This window comes from Opisthocomus hoazin, chromosome 7 (genome assembly GCF_030867145.1).
Source record: "Opisthocomus hoazin isolate bOpiHoa1 chromosome 7, bOpiHoa1.hap1, whole genome shotgun sequence".
Classification (NCBI taxonomy): domain Eukaryota; kingdom Metazoa; phylum Chordata; class Aves; order Opisthocomiformes; family Opisthocomidae; genus Opisthocomus; species Opisthocomus hoazin.
The window spans coordinates 44,085,030-44,106,653 of NC_134420.1; the positions used below are offsets into that span (position 1 = coordinate 44,085,030).

Genomic DNA, 21,624 nt, shown 5'->3' on the forward strand with positions numbered 1-21,624 from the left:
CTCAAAACAGCCTTGTTTGATTTCCCACCAAATGCTGCTTTCCAAGATCCCTCAGCTAGCCAGCTGCTTCTTAATTCTTTTTGGTATGTGCTTTATATCTGCTGAAAAAACTCTACAAGTTATATCAGTGTTGACCTCTCGTCACTGTAAGCATGAGTTTGGGGTTAACAGGCCCTCAGCCTTGCCGGAGGAAAAGCTGCTTACGTGCCTGAATAGAAGTAATGAGCTCAGAAAGTGGGTAGGATGTTATGGGAAATCTTGCATTATTTCAGCTTGTTTCTTCTTTCCTCACTGGAGAGATGCATTTCCTATCTCCTGTTTTACTTGTAGCTTTTAAAGATGACTAGATTTGTTCAACCAGAGAGAGACTCGGCAGCAGAGGGATGGTAAAGACTGTCACTACATATTACTCTAAAGAGCTACCGTTTCAGTTAACTTTTTTAGTTAATATTCGGTACTACTCTCCATCTCTGTTCTCTGGTAGGCAAAAAGCTGGTTCCTATTCTGATTAAAGGCATTTAGAAACATCAGGATAAAACGGGGTCATTAGTGTTACAGAAGATAATGCCAGTTGCTGTCATGCTATGTTAATGCAAAAGGATGCTTTTAAAAACAAAGATGCTTGAAACAAGATATGCATTAAAACTACTACAGGGAGCAATAACAAAGGCCAAAGTTCACCTCTTCCTTTGGCATTGCTATATACTTCTGATTGTTTAATGTCTATTTATATTTAAAGAATGAAGGTTAGGTGATGTTCATACAGCACTGTTCATCCAGATACTCCTACGCACTGAAAAGATTTTACTAGTTCATCACATCTTATTTCACCTATGTGTTTCTTTTCAGACTGAATTTAGTTGAAAAGTGCTTCCTTTGTCATTTTGGCCTTCTTTAATACTGTATATGCAATCAGATATGCAATTCTATGAACAGAATAGCGTATCTATTTTGAGGTGGCAGCAAATCCCTTAACTAAAAGTGAAAGCGATGACAGAGAATGAGAAATTAAAGACTGACAGCTGAAATAGGACCGAATTTCTCGAAAGTGAATCTGTCCATTAGCACAGAATATTTAATTGTTAATAAAGTCATATACATTAATTCAGAGTACTATGTATTTCTTATAGAATGGGGAAATGATAGTCCTTCTAAGTTTGGATGAAGAAGATTTCCAGCTGGGCATACAATTTACAAGGAAGATTCTCATTTGTCCTGAGTAGAAAGAGACTCAAGACATAATGCTGTGGGGTCTTAGCGCGTGACTCAATTAGGGCATATACTTTGAACAAATTCAGGGACCAAAAGTAGATAAGCAGATGAAAGCATGCTCTAATGAGAGGTGTTAGGAAGATGAGGTGGGCCAAACATAACATGGACTGTTTGGCCTTGATTCAGTCGGCAACAGGTATCTGAGATGCCCCAGAGCAGTGGCAGCTGTAACGCTTTTAGCTGGTGAGGATCTTCGGCACGCCAGGGCACTGCGCTTCCTCTCGACTGGCGGGTACTGCTGCTTCTGGCGAGTTGTGCAAGGCTTGGTGCTGGCATGTGTGTGATTCGTTCTTAGAGTGAGAAGGGAAATATAATTGTAACATGGATTGTAAAGGCCAGGTGGAGTAGAACTTTCTCCTAGGTAAGAGCTGCACCATGCTAGAATATTCTGCCTGGCCTCTGGCTGGAAGATCACAGTTTTCCCATAGCTACCAGTCCCGTGCCAATATCTTAGATGTTGAAAGGATATAGTCCTAGGTGCTGATATTTGAACAAATTAAGTGAGGTCTCTCGTATCTAATGGGTTGATAGAGGTAGGGAAAGTGTTTGCAACTTAAGAAATATTGGATAAGAAGGGTTTTTGTAGGCGCGTTTAAGAAGAGCCTGTGATAAGGTAATTTTAGGATTGAGTAGTTAATTCAAATAGAAACAAGCATCACAACAAGGCAAGGGATAGAAAGCTACTTAGTCATAGATGTTTAACGAGACTGCAAACTGTCTAAACAAATTGTTGATGTCACTGTTGTAAGCACAGGAATGCCTGAGCTAGCATGAAATCACATGGAGAATTTTCAAAATAATTACAAACAAAATAAATGTATGTGGACTGAAACTTTACATATCTGCTATGCTTTCTAAATATGGTAAATAGTTTATTGTTATGAAAATTAACTGATTTCCTATGAAAGAAAAAACTCTTTATGAAGTGACTTTTAGAGCTGCTTCTGAAACTCACTCATGGTTTTTACTAATTCTTTCTCATGCTCCCATGACTGTTTTTTCAGTTGCTGCTTGTCATACTCTTACAGACCTTCCCTTCATCTAGCAATCTTTTCTCACTGCCGAGTTACTGAATAGCAGATTATAACTACGTTTTAGTTATGTACTTTTTTGTAGCCCATATAAAGGGATGTTCAATAAACTAGCATGTGATATCATTATTTACCTGCTTTATAGTATTAAGTACGATCCTCTCTCAAGGATCATAACACTGTTACACTGTGTGTTCTTCAGTGGAACAGGGAGAGATAAAAATGCAGGATCTTGGAATGGCTGAAAATGGCAGGCAGTGAACACAACTGAATTACACTATCAAGCAAATCTAGAAATGATTTTGCAGTTTTTCTTGGCACACTACAAAGGAAACACCTAAATTTGTTTGTAACAAACTTGTAAAAAGCCTGTCTAAGTTCTAGTGCTGTGGATTTTTATTAGTCTTTGCATAAAGCAATATATACTGTGTTTCTTTAGTTCAGTACCCGCAATCATTATAAGTGAGTGGGGTTGTCTTCAGAAATTGGCTAGAATATCAAGCACAAATATTGAACAATTTGTATAATAAATCCTAGTGATTATCCTTTTTAATTCATTTGTGGGTATTGGATCATTCTGGGTGCACCCGTGGCTACAGAAATGTGAGGTGACAGTCTCAAAAATACTCAATATGGGTCTAATTGTGGCACTTTGGGATATGGTTTAGTAGGCATGGTGGTGTTGGGTTGACAGTTGGACTTGATGATCTTAGAGGTCTTTTTCAACCTATGATTCTATGATTCTGCTCACCTGACAATATACTACTTTGGGTTTAAAAGGCAATAATGAGGCTAGTGCTGCCTATAGCTATAAAATGGTACCTTTAGCTATAAAAATGCTTTGAGCCAAGATCTTAGGCACATACACAGATATCACATCCGACTTTGGCTGGACAATTTACATCATTCAATTAAGCACATGATTTGGTGTTTCTCTAGAATGGCTTTGATGTAGGCCAGAATTCTCAGTAAGACAGATAAAGAAAATTATTAAAATATTGAAGGGAAAAGAACATAAAGAAAACTTGAGTCTAGAGCTGTTAACATTATAAGGACTTGAAAATACTAATCTGAATACAGACATGATCAAGCCTATGGGAAAACACTTTGTATTCAGGTTAGATGCAGAGATGCTGTTTGTATGGAGGCTGTGCACGACTACCTTTCATGACTGGATCTAAGTGTCATCCCGTGTGATGGCAAGGGAACGGAAGAGACAAGAATCCTTGTTTTCACTAATTTCATTCTCCAGTTCTTGGTAAACTTGCAGCTGCTTTTCCTGTGGTTTTCAGTTGTTACACTTACAGCAAGACCTTGTTAGTATTGGTAATTTGAAAATACTTTGTATATGCATTTTTGGTCAAAATCTATCATTAATGTTGAAGTTTACAAGCACAAATAAATACACATATAAATACAAATGTATAGGTCATAAATGAAATCAGTATTATTTTATGATAAATTTAGGTAATTCTCAATTTCTTTGAAAACATAGCTATTTCTTTATAATGGAGACTTTAGCTAATTCCATCAGCAATATTTCACTGTTGTAAACAAATGTAACATCTTGTATAAGAATATTAGAAGTGCTTAATAGCTATACTTCCCTCCTTTTAAAGCACTTCCCACAAATAATCTCAAAGAACTGCATACCATAAACATATACTTGAAAAACCGACATTGAATCTTCACACAAAGACTTCTTATAACATCCATAATACTACCATGTTTTAGCATATCCAAAACTGTCATGGTTGATGAATAGTAAGGATTAATAATCTTCTACTAACTGAAAAGGAAGGGACAATAAAATCACCATGGTAAAGACTTTAATATGATAATCAAAATGGAATAAAATACTTCTGAAATTTATCTTCCAAGATGACTTCCAGGAAAGAATAAGTCCAATTAACAAACTAGATGTAATTTATGACAAGTACACAAGAGCATTCATATTCCCAGTTTAGTTCAAACAGATTGCTAAATGCATTACAGTGAAAGGAAAAAAAAATCCTATTATAGGCAAGACAGGTGGAGTTATAGTTGGAGGATCTGTGCCAGGTCTTTGTATTTACTCTGTTTTTTTCATAGCTTCGTGTTGCTTCTTAAGAAAGTGATAAGGGATCATTTTCTCCCAGAAAAGAACCGTGGAAACAATTGTCACTCAGCAAATGTATGTCTTCCATTTTAAACATTTAATAGGAGTGAAACTGGGTTGCCCTTCATAAATAAGGTGTCCCCAATCTCTAACGTGTACCAGCATGTCTCATTGTTACTAGAGAATGAACTGATGCTGCCTAGAGGGAGGATGGTAAGCCCTGCATGTTCACAGTGGCTGTTACTTTGCTTTTCCCTTTTCTTCACAGCAAGTTATTGTTTACTACCTTTAGTGCTTAAAATTCCCAGATATAATTGGGCTTCGTTTTGTTGCCTCTGGTGCATACTGAAAACAGTTATTGGCCCGAGGAATTTGCTCATCAAAGGATGGGAACAGAGGCACAGGGAGGTGATTTACTTATTCAACAGATGCAGAATCAGCAGTTGAGTGAACGTGTCTGACATGGCTTGTTCTTCATCTACACTTTGGAGAAGGTGAATGACAACACTAGAGAGCAGGAAAGTATTTTCTGTGTTACAAAAAGCCCTACCTTCCTATGATATGTTCTATATCTTAGCATGATCTGTTCCTCCTGAAAATGTTTATCAGTGAATGAAAGAACAAGCTTGGGAATGACAATTATCTTATTACAATGTCCATTATAAATTACTGTTCTAAGCTTAGAGGAGTTTTTAAGATGTTACAGCATATGTCAATTTCATTCCATAAAGAACCATCTGTAATCCTTGTAAAATCATTTTTTCTCAAAGGACAAACACATCCATTCATCCATGATGCAGTTTTCCTTTTGCTTTGCAAAATAAAGTTAAGACAGAAGCATCTGTTCCTGTTTAAAATATCATCAAGGGGTTTAGTTAACAATTAGAAGCAGAGTGATGCAGAAAACATCCATGTCATCTTAATTGTACTAGATTTTGGCAACTGCAAGGAAAATTACCTTCCCAGCAGAATGTTCCTCTCTCCCTCTCTCTCTCTCTCTCTCTCTCAGCTTTTCACTGATTTCAGGATTTTTCTGGAAAAAAAGTTATCATTTGTGGCAGGCTCTATAAATAGCATTTAATTCCACAGCTGCTGGAACACAGACATTTCCAGCATTTTCCACTGTTTCTGCTGGTAGTTTTCCAGCAGCTGGAATATCTCTTTCTGTTCTTTTCTATTACTAGGCTCTAGAATAACTGAAGCTCATCAGAGTCTTTTCTGACTTTACAAGGTAGACCATTTACCTTCTTTCTTTTTTTTTTGATATCCTGGAGCCCTGGTACCTAACCTAACCTAAAACAGGTAAATCTCAGAGGCTTGTGAAGTGGCTACCCTCAAATTTGTTTCAGCTGCTCTCCTGAGTGTCCACTCCTCCTTACTGCCGAGTAAGTCAATTATTTGTCTCAGACACTGCTCACCAATTTCCCAAACAGCAAAATGAATTTTCATGGGCAATATAACTAGAATGCAGCTTAAGTAGGCCACAACTTTTGAATGAAACACACCTGGGAACTCTCCAGAGATAACTTATTTATTGCAGATTGTTTCCTTACTGCTTCTTTGCTGAAGCAGTTAACCAATGCTTGGTGTTTCTGTTTGGCAGGAACCTAGTCATAAAACTGAAATTACTGAGCTGAAGCAGTTTTTGTCAAAACAGACTTAAACAGACACTAATGTTCATCACGAGTTGTCTCTTTCCTTGTTTGAACTGTCAGACTGCTTTTTACAACCTAGGAGTAGATGTCTTAGTGCAAAAAATATGTTCCAATCAGTATTGAATGATAGCTGTATGTAATAAATCAGTCACTGATCTTGACCTTTACATTGTCACGTTATAATGCCAATATATTATATATTTTATCCTTTGTATTTAGGTAGGACCTAGCACTAACTCGTTGAACTATAGTTATGGTGTGGTTTTGAATCGTACTACTGTTTTTTTGAAGTCTTGTGTCTACTTCTCAGAATGTAAAGGAAATGTCCATAAGGAAAGAAAGAAAAAAATTAGATCCAAATAAATTCCACTCTCCATAGATTAGTTAAATTATGAGATGACTGAAATGAGAAAAGCCTATGGTATTTAATAGTATCACTTTTCATACTGCTTTGGTTTCGCATTAGTCTGTTTCTACAGACTTTTACTATACCTGCAATGCAATGAGGTGACACCATGGCATGAAAGTAGTATAAAAATAGGTAGTGGCATAATGATTTATAAATTATGTGTCTTTTAGTAAGTGAAACTGCACTTCTGTACTGTTAATTTTCAAGAAGCAGTGAATGTTTCAGCAGGCGAAAAGATAAGATAAGGCCTTTAGTTCTGAGAAAGTAATTTAAGTTCAATGCCACTTCATATACACTACGGCTGGTCAGAACTAATTTCAAGTCAATAGAGTCATGTAAGTGTATATCATGAAGGTAGAGTAAAACATCTAAATTGAAATTTGACACCTGATTAAGCAGGGCTGACAGTACGTCATTAGATATTTTCATCCAAATGCATTCTTTCAAAATTAAATTGTTTTATATTTGGACAGATACTGTATTTTTTTTTTTACCTGCAAAACTGAGAGCCTAGCTTGGACTGGAGTTTACAGTGCTGAGTGTTTGCAGCAACTATGTCTTGGTGGAAGAGATTGGCCATTGACGGAACTCTCCCTGCAATGTGTGAGGCAAGAGATACCTTAACTGTAATTCACCACGTCTGCAATGTAGACCAGCATAAGCCAATGAAGGATGCTAAGGACAGGAATCTATCTCACATTCTGTCCTAATTGGATTAGTCACACATGTCGTGCAGTTCAGAATTCTGTGATTTTTTCCTCCAATCCCACGTTCTGTATGAAAAGCATGCAGAATATTGGTTTTCCTATATTTTCTTTGCACCTGATCAATTTTGTGAAGACTCGGCTACTTGACGTGCATGAATAAATCACACGTGCTAAATCTGAAGCCTCATGCACATGGGAGAATCACTTCCTTGTATGTGGTAAGAGAAAGTGATGGTGGCGGTTTTTCCTCAAAGCACAAAGGGTTACAGAAATCTTAAACCACGTGAGAGCTCTAATTCCTGCTCCTTTTTGGAAATGGCATCCACTGTCAAAGAAAGAATAAAAAAGTTCTGTCAAAACAGAACTTTATGAGGTGCTTTGCGTGGAGCTTGCTCAGTCACTCTGGTTTAATTCTACTTCTTGTAAACTTTTTTTGTGTAATACAGTGGCTGGAATCTAGGTCTGAGCCTTCCCAAGTGATTATCTTAAAAGTTCAGGTTACTGTAGGTTCTGTAAAGTCACGTTTTATTTCCATCTCTCTGAACAAGAACTTCAAGTTTTGAGGCAAAAAGCCAATATTTTGATTTATGCTGAAAAGCTGTATTCTTCTGAAATACTGCATTAGTATAATCATCACAGTTGCATGGTTTAGTGTACCATAGGAGTTTGGCAGCAGCAAGTAAACTGAAACTCTCCAAAAACTATTTCAGAATACGACTGTAAAATAACCTCTACATCTAATCAATACGTTAACTAAAGACAAAATTAAGGGGCCAATCCTGAACAACTATAGCCGGCTTTAAAGGAAGAGATGGACTGTCAGAACTGCTCTGAAAGAAGCCCTAAATAATAATACAAAATGAAATATTTGAATTTACTCAGATTTTTGAAATTATGTATTAGGAGTAGAGGAATTAGAGGCTTATGTTTATTAAATTCTTCATGTGGCCTTGAGAAAACAGTTTAACAAGTTTTGGGCTTTCTTGGTGGGTTTTTAAGCCTTTTATGTTTCTCTGAAATTCTTGGTTTAGTTGAGGAACAAAGAAGTGTCATAAAAGAAATTCCATTTTGTGAGCATTTCCAACCTAGCTAGTGGTGATATGTGGTGAGGGGGAGTCTTATGGAATTTCAGTCCCAATTTCCAGACTAAAAACTACATATAACAAGCACACATAGTCTTTTCAATACAGAATTTGCTATTTAAGGTTAGGAAAGCACACATAGAACCACATGACTTTGTATAAATTCAGTCATTGCACACTTAAATTATTCTTGTAAGTGTGTCTGAGATAGTAATCATTATAATTTATCTTCATTTACAGTATGTACAATTTTCAAATGGCTATGTATTATTTTTCTACTTTTTAGCAGTTTTCCGTTATAACTTTTTCCTGTATCTATGAAATATTAAACACATTCCTGCATGCATATAGTTCATAGCAGTATGTTTATCCGGCTTTCTGAACAAATTCTGCCTATCTATATAACTTGCTTTTGTTGACCAAAAATAGTTGTCAATAAAAAAATATAAACTGAAGACATATGATTGACTTGCAGCAATATTTTCAAAGCAGTGATGAAATTGTATTTTTTTGAAGTAGTTACTATTCCATCATAATATGGAATTTATGTATTTAGGTAGGACCTAGCACTAACTTGTTGAACTATAGTTATGGTGTCGTTTTGAACTTTTTTTTTTTTTATGGTGTGGTTTTGAATTTTTTATACAAAATTCAAAGATCATACAGAATAAGAAAATCTAGAGTAAAGTTGTGAAGAATAACAGTGGAAACAGTTGGTCTTACTTCTGGATAAGTGAGTGTTTCTCTTTTCTGCCCGTCTATACTCTTCCTTTTTCATGTACTGTACAACTATTTGGTAGTAGGATGAAAAAGTCTCTGAACTGGAAATACCTGTAATTATATATACTGACTTGAAATTTAACCAAAGAAAAGTGCTACTTCATACCAGTATTTCAGTTCTTCGGATTTACTAAGATCCTAGTGCTTCTGTAGGTGCTTGATCTAAAATTTCAATTGCATAGCAAATTTAATGGACCTCCTGTGGACTGTTTTATGGCATCTCTGCCTATTGATTTATTTTATTGAATTGTTCAGTACAATTCTGAAAATAATAAGAGAATTATGTGGGTTGGACAGATTTATCAAAAGTGTACACCATATATGTGCAGAGAACAAGGAGTTTACAGCTTGTTTGTTGACAACGTGCTAGTGCAAATGTCTTGCCGCCTGCTGGTGGCAGCAGACTGGGTAATAACCATCATTCTCAAGCTACTCTTAAGAAGCAAATTATATCTTAAGATCCTATTTCAGCTAGTACAATTATTTCTTGCTCTGTAAAATTAAAATACAAATCCCTGGCCACATTTCTAGGAGAATCCTCTGTGCCTGAAAGCATTCAGAGAATCCTTGAAACATCATGTTACAGGTAGCTTTTACATCAGGAGAAAAAATAATAAACCCAGATGAACAACCATGACTGTCTGTACATTCTCGTTGTACAAAATGAGTGTAGCCCAGTCATAATGGGGCAGACAACAAAGACAACACTTTCTGAGTTACTGGAGTCCAAGAATCTGAACCAGACCTGTTTCTTCCCATGTACAAGTAGCTTTTGTAGGTGGAGACTGTCATCCTTCTCTTCCATGCCAGCCCACAGATCACTATAAAAATCAAGTTGCAGTCTACTGTGCAGGTGGTCTAGTTCTGTGATACCTGTTCTTGTAGTGCATGTTACTTAGGACACATTATGCAATTATGGTCTTTCTGGAGAATTGTAAGGTGATCACTGCACCAGCATCATCTGTTGGGTCTCACCAAAAAATCTCTGTGTTTGGATGACTCTTTGGTCCATTCTCATAGAACCACTCACACAAGAGTCAAAATCATTGAGGAAGGCAGGAACAAAGAAAAAAGATATCCAGAGTAAGTATGACTTCTGTTCAGAGTCCTTGTTCTCTACAGTGGAACTCCAAGCTTTAAATCTATATCCTTTCCTTTGCTTGCAGAACCAGAGTCCAACTCCCACACAGACAGCGTTGATACTTCAAGCCATGTCTTCCAGAATTCCTATGCCATTTCTTAAGTTCAGTCACAACAACATCTAGTCCACCTTGTATAGCCTTAGAATATAGACAGGTGCCTGTTGTGATAACAAAACCCCATATATAAACAATGAAACCATCCTTACAATTTTATAGATGATGCTGAATAGTACTGATTTTTGCCCCCCTCTGCTTGCCTTTATGAAGTCAAGAGTTCTGTCCCTCTTCACAATTTGCAGTTAAAGGTATAATTAATCTTTAAAACAAAATTTGTATCCATACCTATTTGCAGTATGGGGGATTGCATAAGTATCTTACTGCTTCTTTGTGTGGGACTTTGAGAAGTATGTTTTGCAGGATTAAAACAGGAATATTTTTCTCCTAAAGAAGTTCTGATTGTCAGAAGGCATGAGCATACTGCTTTTCATGAGCAGTGGCGAGTGGCTGAGAGTTTTGCTTTGCTACAGTGAGGATGAATTGTTCGTGGTAGAAAATATGTCGGTAAACCACTTGAGCTCTATGAGTGAAAACTCCTGCCTATTCATGTTTTGTTCGACGATATTGTGCTTTGTGGTGGTATGCTCTGAAGTCTGGATATTTTATTATGTACTATCAGGCAGGACACTGAATGTTTACATTTTCCTAAACCTTCATTCTGGTGTTACCCTCTTGCTGGTTTTTTTCCAGTATAATTATGCCACAATTTCTTCCTTCAGTCTTTCTGCTACTGTTGTCTGCAGTTTCAGATAAGCTACGCCTCTTCAGTTCACCAGGGCCAAAGTGCCTCCTTTTGCCTTGGTGTACTGTTAAGGTGCTGTGGTTAAACGTGCTTAAGGTAGTGCAAGCTCTAATGTTGATATAGACGAATTTATGGGGTAAGTGCAGGGCAATGATACACTAGTTCACACTGATAAGAAGTGGTCTCAGTTCTTAACCCCCTAGAAGCTTTTTTCCTCTTAGAACTGACGGAATAATAATAATTAAACCCCTCTTATTTCTGCTTGCATCTTTTTCTAGTTTTACACCAGCTAAGCTATATTTTAGATTGAGTTTCCTTTCTATTACTTTGATTAATTGTTTTTTGAATCTGTTCCCTAGCATCTTTTTGTTTTGCACCCATATTTAAGCTTCTCATTTTTGTGTAGCTTCTGTTGACCTTCTTTGATTTGTTTTTCTTCCATTCTGTAGTCCTTGCACTTTGGCTTTAGCTGTGCTTCCTTCCACGACACTGTCTTCTTTCTTTTGCCTCCTGGTCAAATGCTTAGCTCTTGGAATTCATAAGCCACCTTCAAAAACAGGTTTGGGACCATTTATCCCCAGTCCTTCCAAGGTACTTGTGTTCTTCAAGGATAGAGCTTCCTTCGAAGAATCTCGTGCAAGAATCTGTAGTTTTCCTTTGAAACATTTCTGCCACTTTTATAGCATCTCCAAGACAATATCTGTCCAGACTGGAAGAAAAACCCCCCAAAACTTACCAGAAGTACTTGGGTATTGATGTGTACCTACATAAAGGGGCAGGGTGATTGATTTCTTTCTCCCTGCCCTGCCCTCCCCTCCTCCTGTTTTGTTTTGTGGTGTTTGGTGGGTTGTGTTTTTTTGTTCTTGTTTCTTTTTTTTGTGCTAGTTGTATCCTTCCATAGTAAAAGGTTGTCCTAGGTGGACAAAGGTGCTGCTTTCTATTAATTAATTAATTTATTTTTTATTTATTCCTTCAGGGATAGTGCTTTGAAAAACACATGTCAAAAATACAGTTTCTCTTCTGGACCATGTATGGTACCTAACAGTTAGCCAAAGCATCAGTGTTAATACTGAAATACTAATATTAAAAATATTATATTAATATCTTATAACTAGTAAGTTTTGAAGCAATAATTTTGTACCGTAAAGTTTCAGAACTATCAAAATTTGGATTCCTTTTCTAGCTTAATTTAATTTTGGTGTACCTGATCAAATTTATGGTAAATAAAGCAGTGTTAGGTAACTGAGAATGACTGAAAAGGGTACAAACGTTTGTCCCTTAATCTTCTGTGTTCAGCTTAAGAGCCCTTGAAAGCCTGCTTTCTTACTGCTTTCATTTTATTGACTTCTATGAAGTTGGTCTTAATTAAAAAATAATGGAACAGAGATCAGAATCAGAGTTACTTATCTCAGGATGTGCAGTTTGTAACAGTGCTGGCAGATAGTCTTGGCACATATTATGTACTTGTATACTCATAAAAGTGTATGAGATGAAAATTTGAGAGAATTTGATACTGAAAAATTTCTTGGCCACTGTCAGTATTGTTGAAACTGATTTTGAATTTAAGAATTAAGGTCTGCAATTGCCAATATTTTAAAATTTGGCTAGAGTTCAGGTGCAAAGTGAAGTTGGAAATATGCTTGAACATAAATAAATAAACCCTGTTTAGAGATGCCATTGATACTGTTTATCATATAGCTTTTCTTCCAAAATTTGTAAGGTACAACGAGATGAGAAAATATTTTTTTGGATTGTATTCAGAAGATGGCTGATAGTGGAACTAGAAAGATCTGAGTGCAAAAATAGTATTGTATGTGGAGAAAATGAAGATGTGTCTGTCATTTAGTATAATCCAGAAACAATAATTCTGCACCAGGGTTGGGGAAATACCTTTCTGATGCTTTGAGTCAGTCGTAAATGACCTTGTAAAATTGCACGATAGAAAGGAAGTGAATAAAGCAACGGTACGCATTATCTTGGGTGATGGTGTTAATCTACAGATAGCAAAGCACGACTGAATATCCATTTTTAGGTGACCAGTAAGTCAACATCAAGGGTCAGGATTTTATCCAAGTAGTGACTGAGAGAAAGAGTTTGCAAAATCGTTACTGAAGCCGTGGTTCATCCTTGTAGTACAGGACGCTTCTTGGTTTTGTATATATTAAAAATTAATCGCCAAAATGAAGAAAATGTTTTACATTGCTATATTACTGTGCTAACTGAATGTCTAAACAACTGAATGTACACATTTGATAATGTATTATTGATATTAGATAGTACCAGGAACCAAAACAATGGAGAAGAAATCTTCAGTATGTCTTAGTACAATACAATTTGTGCTCCAAAGAGCTTAGCCTATCTCTGTGAATCCCAAATTGAGACAAAATGTGATGGCTGTGGTGTTTTTCTGGATAAGGCCTGAAAATATTACATGTAACAGCTAAATTATTTGTAGTTAAACTTTACATGACATTGAGAACGTGCAGGGTCAGCTAGCCACAGTGTGTTGTGTCTCATATGATACAGAACACTGATTTCCAAAATGGATCAGGGTCTCTGGTCTCTGCAGCACCAGTTTCCTCAAAAATCTTTATGTATTATAATAAACTTATTAAAATTTAGTGCAAAAAAGCTACTTTCAGAAATCACAGCATGTCTTAATGGCTATTTTGATTTATTTTATTACTAGGATTGGGGCTGGGGCAGCTTAAATGCCTGAAGTTGCATTGTTGGGTCTGATATACTAATATTGTGTCCTGAAGAATTCTTCAGGTAGATTATTCTTTTATCTTTCTTTTTTAAATTGTTATCATTATAACTTTTGTACTGAGAGACTGAGAATCCAGCATTACACTACATATAACATACCTGATACTGCCTTAATTTAAGGAAGAAGCCCAAATGATGATCTTGCATGACTAATAGAGAAAGATACAAGACTTGCATTGTAGCTACAGGTTGGTTATGACTGACATAATTTGTACATTACATATGAGAGGATAAGAAATAATAGAACTTTAAAATGGGCTAAAATAACTTTGCCCAGTTCTTCTTGCCTGATCTATTGTGAGGTCATACTGATTGATACAAGTAATTAATTTCTCATAATCAACTTCCATAACAAAAAGGAGTAAGGTTGGTTAGGCTCTGGATAATTTTCCCTGAAATAATGTTAAGATTACTCCTGATTAACATATATTTATCATGAAACTGGAGTGTGAAATTGCGGTGAAACGTATTATTTTTATTTTCCCTAACTTTGAGCTAAAACTTACCAGCAGTGCCTTCATTCAGCTGTCATAGGAGGAATCCTGAGAGTACTGGTTTTGAGGTAACTCAGGAAAAAGAGCAGGACTGGTTGAAGTTTGCAGCAAAATTTGTCTGCATCAAAACACTGTGCTTTTTAACTGCCAGTATTAGCTGAAAAAAAAAAAATTCTGATTAATATCTGATTTGGAGGAGAAAGAGAAGAATTTTTTCCTTTTTTTTAAGTGCTCAGAAAAAAGCAAACTAAAATCACAACTGAAATCTGGATAAAATGAAATTTTGAATGAAGGAAAAAAGCTGTCACCCTCTTTATTTTCTATGAAAAATGTCAGAAGCAATTTAATTGATCAGAAAATTTGAAGAGGTTATTTATGGGAAATTTTTGATGTGAGGATTTTTCTGTCTCAGTTTTACAACTATAGATCAGTCTTGTGCAATCAATAACCTTCAGTTAAAAACATCCTATTCCCAGCCAGCAGGTAAGTCTACAGTTAAAGAAGCAAACTTGAACTAGGGTTCTGTGAGTGATTTCATAAGATATTTTCAGGTAGGAAATTAAATTAGTTTTTAAAATATTAATAGGTGTTGAGTTTTGTCCTGAAGTTGAAATGAGAAAGTTCCCTTTAATGCACAATTGGAATAAAATTTAGTGTTGCAAAACAAGTGGACTTCCATGTATTTGAGCAGCAGCAGCTCCTAGAGAGCTACCAAGCTAGCTGTGTTTAGAGAGAATTAACAGTAATCTTGTTTGGAGCAGGAAAATGTTGGTACTAACGTACTGCACTGCTCGCCCTTATGCCTATTAGTGGATGAGTACTTCAAGAAAGTGACACACAGAGATATGAAATGAAATGTCATGTCTGTAAATTGTTTTGGTTTAGGTAGTGGAAAAAATCTGTTTGGTATTTTGATGGTGGATAACTTTTCAAAAATCTTCTCAACATTGCAAGAGTTTAAGATTGCGTCCGTACAAATGCATGCATGGATTCTTCCTGCTCTCCTACCTGACTGGACATGAGTCAGATCTGGTAGGCAGCCAAGGACCTGTGGTGGTGTACACACAAGCGAAGAAGCAGATCCTCTGTGAAACAGCTCTGAATGTTCTCACCTGTGTCTCACTGCCTCTGTGCATACTTTAAAACCAATTTAAATCCAGACTAGTATTCAGACAAGCTTAATCTCAATTTTGCTGTCTTCTGATTTAAAAGACATTTCACATTATGTCTTGGAGAAAAATTTTGGAAAAAAAAAATTTCTTGCTTGAAAAAGTTTTTTGCATCCTTCACCATTTGACATTTGTAGCTGATAAAGGGAAAAATTGTGTTACGATTGCAAATGCTTTGCTCAGTACTGACCACTAGAATGACAAAAACGGCTTTATCCAGGGAGCTTAAAAAAAAAAATCCAAAAACACAAACCAAAAAACAACAACCAACCACTCACGTATATGTAGAAGAATCAGCATATGATCGTTGCCACTGTGTATGTCTTCTATGTACTCCTGACGTTCTGGAGTTAAAACTGGGACAACAGAAGCCTAAGGTGGTGTAGGGCATTTAGCTAGTAAAGGATGCTGAAGTAATGATGAATTCATATTAAGCAGCTAATTTGTCTTTGTCCATTTTAATGCTAATCTCTTTGTACCACATCATCTCCCAGTCACTGTTTCTAACTGCAGGGCACAGTTGCGCTTAGTCAGAAATGGCTAGGAAACACAACTACTCATCCCAATATGTCTGCTTTTCTGAATACACTGCTCCATCTGTATGAGTCTGGCACAACACAATTGTTCTCAATCTCTGTACACATCGTAGTGTAGAATTTTTTCTGATGCACCTCATAACAGTTGTCTAATGGGATCATTTCTAGCTAGTCTCCCTGCATTTTTGTAAGTGAAAACATAAAATTATATGATCTGGGAGTGTATAAATTTTATGCACTCTTTCAGGCAAGACTTCACTGTACATCACAGTGTTTCGGTTTTTACAGAAGTATGTATGGCGTATTTTCTTTAGTTAGGAAGTATTCCTTTCTCTCCATGGTGGCTTCCTAGGCTGTGTGACAATTGCAGTATTCAATTAATTTCAAAAGAAAAGCTAAATATAGGGCTGGGGTTTTTTGGTGTATTTTTTTCTCCCCAGCTGTTCTTGTTGAGGATAATTGCAGTTAATTCTGGATGAGAACTGTTGGATATATTTTTAGATAAACTTGGTACTTGCGTAAAGATGCACAGTTGGTACCTCTTGAGATGTGAACTCTCTCTCTGAAACAGAACTCTGCTTTCCTTCCAGTTTTGATCCACTGATTAATTGTAGGGGCGTAATACTGTACAATTTCCACAGTTTATGAAATTCCTGGACTTGACAATACAGGTGCAAACAGGTGATATGTTGAGTATAGTGGATTCATGCCCAATGCTTTTATTCATATAGATTATCATACTTGTGGCTTTATATATATATACCAAAATTAATTTAGATTTGGGACTTGGAGTTTACTGAAGCGGCTGAAGACACTGAATAAACAGAGGGCTTGAGAGAGGTGAGTTCAGGACTGTTTGCTGTTTGAAGTTTTCAGTTATGCTTTCTTTAAAAGGAAGCTGTTTGGAGGTTAAGGTCTTTTGCTGAGTTGTTTCTGAAAGGAATACCTGAGAGGGGTCCCACTTGGATCTTCCAGGTCCTCCTTTAGAGACCCGCCTGCAAAAACCATGGCAACTAGCATGGCTGAAGCACCCTCTTAGGTATGTAAAGGGGTTGGGCAAATGACTGAGAGGAAATACGGTCTACCACTTTAAAGACCTTTGAACAAAGAGCACATAAGAAATATAATCACTGCTTCAACTGACAAGAGATTGGGGTTCTTTTGAAGAATGAAGAGACCTAGGTTGTGGAAAACCAGCAACATTTAAAGTTTCTGGATAGCATGGTCTTAAAGTTCTATTTTATGACTACTATTCAATCCTCCTAAGTCACCTTTTTTTCCAGGCTGAGAGTCTCAGCCTGCGCAGTTTTCATTTGAACAGAGGCGATTACATATTCCTGTTTGTCCTTCAAATTGCCTTTTTTGAACACTTTTCCAGCTCCACTGTATTCCCTGCGTGATGAGGGGGCCAGAATTGCACATAACGTGCTGGACGTGTATCATGGATTTTATATGGTGTTGTAATGATTTTTTTTCCTGCCTTGTTTCCTATTCCTTTGCTAAATGTTCATAAAGTTTTATTTTATTTTTGTCAGCTATTATGTATTAAGCCAATGGTTTTTATGGAACTTTGATAGTTTTCCGTCTAAGACATTGTTCTTGAGTAATAACATTCATCTTGGAGCCCATTCTATTTGTGCAGTTAGGACTGTTTTTTTTCTCATACACATAACTTCGTATTTGCCTACAGTGACTTTAATCTTATAATTTATTGCTCAATTTTTTTGTCTTATAAGGTCCTGCATTTACTCAGAGTTTAAATTTGCCCCAAGTATACCTTCTACAGACTTTTTCACTTGATTGTTCACCCCCTTTTCAGGTCATTTATCATTTATTGAGAAGCACAGTGCCTAGCAGAGGTTTCTGTGAAACTGTGCTTGTGATCTTCGTTTTTCTCCATTCCACTGTCCACTTATTGCTACTCTTTCCAGTTCTTTTACTCAGTTCTTTGTCTGTTCAAGGACCTTCCTCCTTATCCTATGGCTATTTAGATTCCTTTAGCTTTTGGCATTGGGTCTTGTCAAAAGCATTATATGATCTGTTTGGAAAACTCCAATAGCGTGGCTTTTCAAAAGCAGTGGAGGCTGTTCCTCTAAAAAATGGTACCTTTTCAGGTGTTGCCTCATTCTGGTACAGTTTCTACTAATTTTCCTAGTATAAATATCAGGTGGAAAGTTCCCCCAGAACTTTTCCTTAAAAACTGGTATCCTAAGAACCAAAGAAGTTTCAAGTGAAAGTTCACACACACCAGAATTGGCAATTTGCCTATTTCACCCTTAACTTCTTGCAGATTGCCTTGGTATGTAATGCCTAGATCTTGTGGTCTATCTGCTTCTTTCATGGTCTCTCCTACTATCCCATTGATATCAGACAGAACCTTTGATGAATCTTCCAGTAGAATTTCCACTTGCCCTGAATTGCCACAACAATTTCCAATTTCTAGCTAAACACTTGTCTTGTAAGTTCTAAGTTTTCCTTCACCTTGTATTAGAAACAGAAGATGCCAAAGAGCATGCTGGGTCATTTCAGTGTCTTAAACCCTGATTTATAGACGTAATCAGGAACTCAGACATCCATGGTGGGATTTCTGCAGTTAATCATTGGTGGTCTGGCTTTGCTACCATTAAAGCCTTGGGGGTAGACTTCTTAATGGACGTTAAGGCAGTTACATTAAAAATCTTAATCATGATTCACATTAATATTCAGGCTTATTATTGGTATTACTATGGAAGGCTCTTTGGTCTGTATCCTGCAGGAGTTCAGGCATCATCATATTCTGTAGCATATATACCTTCTAAGAGTCTACATGCATCAAATAGGAGGCTCAGCAGTGCTAAATGATTTTTTTTTTCCCTTCCTGTCTAGTTTGTTCAGATTTTTAGGTGTAATAGTAGGATAACTGTAAAGGAGGTATTTTTGAATTGTGCGTATTTTTGAATTGTGCTCACAGGGCATGATATGAAGAGAAAACCCTAAGCTGCCTCTTTGAGAATTCAGTTCTTTGAAAGATTTTTGAAAATGCTGTATTTCTTAAACTATGTAGGAAATCAGCAATAGAATCAGTGTAGCATAGATAGTGTTAATGTGATATTAAATTCAAGTTGCTCTATATGTAGTTACTGACATGATGTATTTCAGGTTTTTGTTGTACTGACACAGTTTATCTTTGCAGTAGATACAGTAGGTTGCGTTTTCGAGGAAAGATGTAATGAGCCTTATAGCTTGGCAGAGAATTCCTGAGACTATTGAAATGGAAAAGAAGTGGAAATATAACTTGGCTGTGTGAGATATTAATTTTGACTGTATCTATTTAAGAAAACTCAACATCAATGAGCTCATTAAATCTGATGTTAAAATTTACATCATTAGATTTCAAAGTCAGTAAGCAGACATAATTATTTAATGATGGTGTTTCTCTGGGTTTTTAGGGCCATTTTGGAGAATGAAATGAATTGTTTACTTGACAGACAGGTGGCTGTATAGTGCTCATGGCTGATTTTAACAATATGTGACAGTAAGAAAAATTAGAGCTCATTAACATTCACTCGACCCAGTGTCTGCACCACTGATCAATGCTTGGACTACTGTATGACTTAAAATGCTTAACGAATCTTTGTTTGACAGGAACCAACTGCTGCTGGAGGAAAACATGAATGATCTGATCGCTGGCAGAGTGAATATAGCCTGCACTTTATAAACAAGCAAAATGTGAATAATTGGGGAGCAGAATGAGTGAGAGAAGTCTTTCAAGGCTTGTAATGATTGATGAACTATATTATGGTTGACACACACACTCCATGTTTTGCATAAAAGCATTAGCATCTGATTGAGCGGAAAACCAGGGGAAAGCGCGATTGCCTATGTGATTAGTGGAAGGTAATCAGCCATCTGTTAGGCATAATGCAGTTACTAAAGATGAAGATAGAAAGCATATGTGTGCATGTGCTTACACAGGATCTCTCACCTTCTATACAAATATCCATGAAAATATAGAACTGCATATAAAGAACTAACACAAGGAAAAAAATACTCTCAATTCATCTATTTTTTTCTCCCACTAGAAAGAATACAAGCTTGTAGCTGTGTTGTGTAGTTCATAAATGTGTCGTTTGTAGCTTCAGAAGTGACAGAAACAAATCGTTTGAGGTGTGTATTTTAAAAATAATGGTGTCACGACTCTCACTCTGATTGTGATAATGAAAATAAGGCTATGCCCTGAAAATATTGAAAATGTGTTTTCAGCTGTTCACCTCCAAATTTAAAATCATCTAGTTTATACAGCTATTCTAGGTACAGAAAGGATTTGGTTTACAAGAAAGCTAGAGTCTGATGTAGCATTGCTTGTCCACCTAAAACCATCATTGATTCTACCAGGATTTTGTGAGATAGAAAACAAAACTGAACTTAGCTTTTCATGTTTATAAAGAACTTTAGCAGTGATAGAGGCCCTGCTTAAAAGGAAATTAATAACTTCTTTACCTCTTTTCAAAATTTATTTTACACAGTAGTGTATAAAGAGCAACTCTAAAAAATGTATTCAGTTTTAATATGAGTTCTAACACTTACAGTGGTTTGCAATTCACTATCTGTACATCTCACAAAATCTGGAAAAACAAAATACTCCAGAACAGAACAAACAAGGCCAGCATTTAAAATTAGTCAGTTAAAATAGCAAAGACTACAATATGTGACCCCGAATTATTATTGAACTTGATCATTCATTCATATCTTTTTTTAGCAAGTGTTTTAATCCACTAGGTGACAGCTTGGTGTATGAAATATTGTCCTTAAATAGACTTTGTCAAATTTCAAAGTAAAATTGATTTTGTTAAAATTTGTCATATGTCACTGATGGTACATTATGTGAATACTGCTGAAGCAGGACTTCCATGCCCCATGTTGCTATTTCCACCTTCCATGCTTCAGTATAAAAGTAATATCCTAAATATTGGAGAGTAAAGGTTATAGCTAGGGGACAACAGATGCAAGTGGCTATATGAGAATGGTGTGGAGAGCAGCTAATTCAGTCATCTTCAGTAGCTGGTGTCTTAACCTAACTTTACGAATGCAGTGCTCTGCAAGGCTCATGACCTAGTTACAGAGGTGGAAGTCTAACTTGCACGGGGTCAGTAATCCAAAAAGCAGAACCTACTTCTGATCATAAGTGTTATGGCGAGTTCTGTAACTCCTAAATTACTTAAAGCAGATAAGTCTGTAAGGTTTGCTGTTGTTGCTGGGCCTCGTTTGCTGTTTAGTATTTCAGCATTAGAACTTTGTGAAAACTGCCCTCTGGCAGGGATTTTCCTATTTTCCTTCCATACCCAATGCACGAGGGTGACCGGAGCTTGTGCTCTCAGCGCCTTGCAGGGTGTTTCGTAGGTCAGCGCAGGCGTGGCAGGGGTATTATATTGCTTTCCCAGAGCCGCAGAGGAGCTGGGGGAGGGATAGCAGGGTGGAGCGTACTGTTTCTCCAGAGATTTTAAGAGCACTCCTGTGAACACACTGCTACAGGGCCAGTTTTCTCGGAGAGCACAGGAGAGCCTTTCGGTTTTCCTTTCTCGCAGCGCAGTTGGATGATGATGCCTTTTCATTCTGCTGAGAAACAATTTAATGAATCTGTGTCCTAGTGTTCGGATTCAGTCGTTTCTAGCTGCAGCAGTTTCTCCTTCCAAGTGTTTATG

At 36.7% G+C, this 21,624-nt stretch overlaps 1 protein-coding gene across 3 annotated transcripts in view; it reads left to right on the forward strand.

Moving 5' to 3' along the window:
• AKAP6 (A-kinase anchoring protein 6) overlaps window positions 1-21,624 on the forward strand; it is a 299,941-nt gene that overhangs the window by 37,159 nt on the left and 241,158 nt on the right. Inside the window, exon 1 of one of the 3 annotated variants that reach the window (XM_075425717.1) lies at window positions 13,694-13,747. The exons of the other annotated variants lie outside the window; for them this stretch is intronic. The gene's annotated coding sequence lies outside the window, so the exon portion shown is untranslated. Of the gene's footprint in view, window positions 1-13,693; window positions 13,748-21,624 lie in introns of those variants that run through there. 3 annotated transcript variants of the gene reach the window in all.